We start from the raw sequence: 6021 nt of genomic DNA on the forward strand, positions 1-6021 counted from the left end.
TCTCTGAGAAGACACATTGGGCTTAACGGACAGGCCTTTTCTGCCATGGCTTCTAGAACACGGATTTGGGTATCCTGTAGTGCAGAGCACTCCTAAATGGCACAAATCGCTGTGAGAGAAGTGCAGAAGTGAGGCCAGCCTTGCCCCTCCCATCCTGTGCCCAGCTGTGTCAGACGGTGGCACGTGGCACCAGCATCAACGCAGCTCCTAAAAACCCTAAAACCCTCGGGCCTTGGGTTCGAGGAAGGCGATATTCCAGACAGGAAGGCTTTGGGGCCACAAACAGACCCCCCCCCCACCCCCGGAGGGGTGCTCACCTCACCTGCGGCCCCGAGGCCAGCCAGCCATCCCCTCTGCTTTTATGGGAATGTATTTCTACTCTGCTTGTATCCACGAGAAGTTTATGGCAGCTCGCAATAACCTGGGCAAGAACCACAAAATACGCTGTTTCAAGGGGCAAACGGGACTTTCTTGGGGGGTTCCCTGAAGGGGCAGGGTGAAAAAAGAGTGAGGACGCTCAGTGAACGCCTCTGTCGGGAATAAGCACAGAGGACAGAAGCCTCCAGCCTCACATGACCTACCAGGGACAAGGACTGCAAGGACCCCATGACATTCTACAACTCCTGAAGCTCCTGTCTTTTTTTTTTTTTTTTACAGGCAAAGTTAGACAGTGAGAGAGAGAGACAGAGAGAAAGGTCTTCCTTCCATTGGTTCACTCCCCTAATGGCCACCATGGCCGGCACTGCGCCGATCCGAAGCCAAGAGCCAGGTGCTTCCTCCTGGTCTCCCATGCGGGTGCAGGGACCCAAGCACTTGGGCCATCCTCCACTGCAGCAGAGAGTTGGATTGGAAGAGGCAAACCGAGACAGAACGGACACCCCAACTGGGATTAGAACCCGGGGTGTCGGTGCCGCAGGCAGAGGGTTAGCCAAGTGAGCCGTGGCGCCGGCCACCCGCTGCTGTCTTTTCCCTGTCCCCTCTTTCCCACTTCTTCCAAGCACTGGTAGTGAAATTATTCACAGAAACCAGAGAACTGGGGCCATGTCCCATCCAGCACCTGAAGAGCAAAGAGGAAGAGCTGATGGGGTCATGTGGTGAGAGAGAACCCTGAAGACAGCCTTTGGATTTTTTTTTCCTTTATTTGAGAGGCATAGTTACAGAGAGAGGGAGAGGCACATGGAAAGGTTTTCCATCCACTGGTTCACTCCCCAAATGGCCGCCATGGCCAGAGCTGGGCTGATTTGAAGCCAAGATTCAGGAGCTTCCTCCGGGTCTCCCACACGGGTGCAAGGGCTCAATCACTTGGGCCATCTTGTACTGCCTTCCTAGGCCATAGCAGAGAGCTGGATCGGAAGAGGAGCAGCCGGGACTCGAACTGGAGCCCATATGGGATGCCGGCACCACAGGTGAAGGCTTAGCCTACCACACCACAGCGCCAGCCCGGAAGACAGCCTTGCATGACAGGTTACAGTCCTGCCATCCCACCTGGGAGCCAGACTGCCTGAGTTTCAACCCCAGTTCTTTCACCCACTAGCCGGTTAGATTTTGGGCAAGCCACTTCACTGCTCTGAGCCCTCAGTTTCTTTGCCTGTAAAATGGGGTTATATGAGCCCCAACTTCTTCTGAGGGATGAGAGGAAGAAGGAGTGGGTTAAAGTCTATGCATCTCCCAGCGCATGGCTGGCAGAGAGGAAAGAGTGCTATGTCCGTGTGTGTGAACTCAAATGCATAACCAGAAGGGAAGCCAGTCTCATCTGTACCTTGTTCCTTCTGGCCCCGGCCCCCAACACTGCTGAAGTGGCAGTTCATGTCATAGCAAAGATCAGCTGGGCCGAAGGGCCAACCTGGGAAGCAAACAACCTGAACAGGCACCTTTCCCCGATCCCCTGGACTCTGCCCAGGGATGGTCTCCATACCATACTCGGCCCTCTGGTTCCATCCCCAGAGTCCCTGCCTTGGCCTTGCTGACGGGGATGGCCTCACCTGTTTTCACTCTCAGCTCCTCCCTTATCTTCTTATTGCAAAACCACTGTCTCTAGTCTCATCAGTCTGAGGACTTGAACCCACGCTGGCAACAGGCCCGCAGTGGAAAGAAACAATTTAGGGTGGGGAAGGCGACTGGCCAAGAGTCCTCATTCAAAGTTGTTTGGAAGACCCATGAGTCACTGGGGTCTCGCCATGGGCCTGCTCTTGTCGCTGACCTCTGCTTGTTTCACTTTCTGGTTCAAGGCTAGCCTCAAGGCCCGATTTTGAACTTGGAGAGGTTGTTCTGCAGGTTCACTCCTGTCCATGCCTGTTGTTTTACACCCTGATCCTGCCCCGGGCTGGTCATTCCAACTTCCTCTTGGGGCACCAAAACCTGCCTAATTTCCAACAGACTGCCCCCACCCAACATGTGCCTGTTACGTGTATGTTCTCCGGCCGATAACAGCTATGTGTCTTCAGGCACAACTCAGCTCACGCTAACAGGGAATGGGAATGAGAAAAGGTTGTAGGGCCACAAGCAGTTCTGCTGTGGGAGCCTGTTGAAGAGGGGACAGGATGGGGATTGCGGCCAGCAGGCCAGGGAGCAGAGGCCTCCCAGAAGCCTTTGAGGAGCGGCCCTGGGGTGAATGTTGACATACGGGTGCAAGCACAGTGCTGCAGGCAGGGGTCGCAGGGAGGCAGGCAGTCTAGGGCAATGCGATAAGGAGCGGCCCGAGGGAGTACAGGTGGGTGGTGCCATGGCCTGGAATAGCCCCCAATAGTGGGAGAGTCATCGAGGCAAAGGGGGGCTCTGGGTGCTGTGCAACACCCCCTGGGGATGGCCCAAGATACTGAGATGAAGCCATGACAGGAGACCTGAGGCTTTGCAGTTGTGCCGGTGGGAAGGGGACTTTGGAGCCAGCACACTTCAGTTTTTACTGCTGCTCCCGCCACCTCACAGGCTGACAGGCTACACACCCTTGGCCTGTGCGCACAGCATGAGACCACCGCAGGTCTCTCAGCCATGCTGGGGGCCAGGCCGGGGCCTCATCCGCAGAGGAGGAGACAGGCTTGGTGAAGAGCAGTGGCTTTGCCCAGGTCCTGCTGGGCAACAGGGCTGGGACTCAAACCTGGATCTTTGAGCCTCACTGTTGGCACCATCTGAAGTTCTTTCGTGGCTCCTGTGGCATTAAAAAAAGAATTCAACCTCGGCCGGCGCTGGCGCCTTGGCTTAACAGGCTAATCCTCCGCCTTGCGGTGCCGGCACACCGGGTTCTAGTCCCGGTTGGGGCGCCAGATTCTATCCCGGTTGCCCCTCTTCCAGGCCAGCTCTCTGCTGTGGCCCGGGAAGGCAGTGGAAGATGGCCCAAGTGCTTCGGCCCTGCACCCGCATGGGAGACCAGGAGAAGCACCTGGCTCCTGGCTTCGGATCAGCGCGATGCGCCGGCCGCAATGGCCATTGGAGGGTGAACCAATGGCAAAAAGGAAGACCTTTCTCTCTGTCTCTCTCTCTCACTATCCACTCTGCCTGTCAAAAAAAAAAAAGAATTCAACCTCTTTGGCACAAGTAGCAAGGCCTTCTTCCCTGTTGCCCCATTAACCATCTCTTCTTGCCCACCTCTCTCCATCCCCCGAAGTCCAGCTCAAAAGTCACTTTGTTCACCAAGCCCTGAGCACTGGAATCCATGCCTCCATGCTGGGGGCTCCTGTCGCCCTTGGTTTGAGCCTCACATTAGCCATTTGCTTCCTGGATTCTCCCTTCCTAGGGCACCTTCCCTGTGGGCAGGAGCTTGCTTTACATAAATCTTTGGATCCAGGACAGAGCCCAGCCAAGAGTCAGCTCAACACAAGTTTGATGAGTTGGTGCTAAACTCCCATAATGTCTGATCCAGCGCCCTCAGTCCTAACCTGAAGGATGGTGAGTGGCTGGCTGGGTGGGTGGGGCAGTTTTCCAGCCACTCAGAAGGCTATGCCGTGCTGTTGGGGGCTCCTTCTGTCACACCTGCCCTCATTGACCAAAAGCTACCCAGCCTCGGTACGTGTGTAGAGGCTGGTCACAGGGGAGGAGGCAAGAGTTCATTTCAGGGAAGCTGATCATTTTTTAAAATTAATTTTAATTTTTAATTGGCACAGAGTAACTGTACTTGTTTATACAATACAGTGGAGCCTTTCAACACATATGTGATGTGTGATGATCACATTAGAGTAATTGGCATGCTTATCACCCCAGGCATTGCTCATTTCCTGGTGTTGGGAACTTTTGAAATCCTGTTTTGAAATATTCCAATAATTGTAATCACCATTCTTATCCTATTATGTGGTAGAACATTTGAGTGTGTTCTTATCTGACTGCACGCAGGTCCGCATTGGCTGTCCTCCCTCCCTCCCCCATACCCTTCCCTGATAACCACTGTTCCACTCTCTATTTTTTCGCTAGGGAAATTCATCTTCAGTATAGTTTGGCTCAGGATCGCCTCAGCCAGCCAGAGAGAGAAGGAGAGGCAGAGACAGAGAGAGAGGTCTCCATCTGCTGGTTCACTCCCCAAATGGCCGCAACGGCCAGAGCTGCGCTGATCCGAAGCCAGGAGCCAGGAGCTTCTTCTGGGACTCCCACGTGGGTTCAGGTGCCCACAAACTTGGCCCATCTTCTACTGCTTTGCCAGGCTATAGCAGAGAGCTGGATTGGAAGAGGAGCATCCGGGTCTCAAACCGGCGCCCATATGGGATGCCAGTGCTTCAGGCCAGGGATTTAACCCACTGCACCACAGCGCCAGCCCTGGCAGCTCCTTTCTAGCAGCTCCCAACTACCCCATAGTGCCTCCTTTTGGAATCAATTGGTGATTATGGCCCAGGAACCCGGTCAGCAAGTCCTGGCAAGCCTGGCTGGAGCCTGATATAGACCACTTAGCTTGGTTTGGTTCTGTGGTCATAGGATGTCAGATCCTGCACCTGGGCTGGGCCCTAGGCCCAGCCAGGTTTATCACAACTGTGTGCTGCCTCCTCAGGGGCCTTACACTGCACAGAGACCTGGGTCTAGAGTACCACCAGGGCTTGCCAAGGTTCCAGGAGATTCCACTCAAGCCTCCATTTGGTGGTCTTTGGGGCAACCCCTGACCACATGTTCTCGCCACTAGCCAGCTCTCTCTCCTTCTTGGCCACCCTATGCCTCTCTCTGAGCCATCGCCATTCCAGCCACACTGCTCTTGTTTCTATGCCTCTTACTATGTCCCCTCTAGCGTAGGACCTGTGTCTGTTCTTCTCACCCCTCTCCCCCCGCCCAGGAATGTGCACCCTTTCTCCCTCTTTTGGCCCTGTGAACTCCTCCTCCTTCCAGTCTCACCTCAAGTTCTTTGGTCTGGAAGCCTTCCCTGACCTCCTGGCTAGAGCGACTTCCCCGGGTCACTCTTCTTACTGCCTGTGTCGCAGTTCCCACCCTCTGCCTCCCAACAGTTCCCCAGCCGTGGGGAGGACCAGCGCTGTCAGCTCATGGCTGCCTCTCCCCTAGATGTCTGCTGTTACTCTGGGTTACCTTAACTTTCCTGTCCATGACCCATCTAAAGGCCTAGTTCTTTAGGCCAAAGCCTTTTCTCTTCCACAGCTCCCCACACCTAAAGCAGCATCTTGGGCTTTGTCATTGCTTGCAATTGCTGGCTTCTGGCATACTGAAGGGTAGCCTCCTGTTCTCTGAGCACACCATCATTTGCTTCTAGCCAAAGACGTCTCTCTATCACTCTAATGATACTTTCAGCTTCATCAAAATCTCCTATTCCTTCCTCTATGTGCTTCTTCTCCATTTATCAGCATCCCCTGGTCTCACTTCCCTTCCCATTTGGTCCAAATTGCGTAACCCATCACCCCAACCTCCCTTTCACTAGCACATTTAACTCTCATAGTCCTTTGTTTTCTTTTTCTCATTATATCCAGCCTGCCAATCTCCATCCTCAAGTAAAGCACACATGCCCCAACCCCCAGGACCTTTGCACGTGTTGTTCCTACTAGTAGAAATGCTCTTCCCTAAATATCAACATGGCTCACTCCTTTACTTCATTCAGACATC

The sequence above is a fragment of the Lepus europaeus genome, chromosome X (genome assembly GCF_033115175.1).
Source record: "Lepus europaeus isolate LE1 chromosome X, mLepTim1.pri, whole genome shotgun sequence".
NCBI classification, from domain to species: Eukaryota; Metazoa; Chordata; class Mammalia; order Lagomorpha; family Leporidae; genus Lepus; species Lepus europaeus.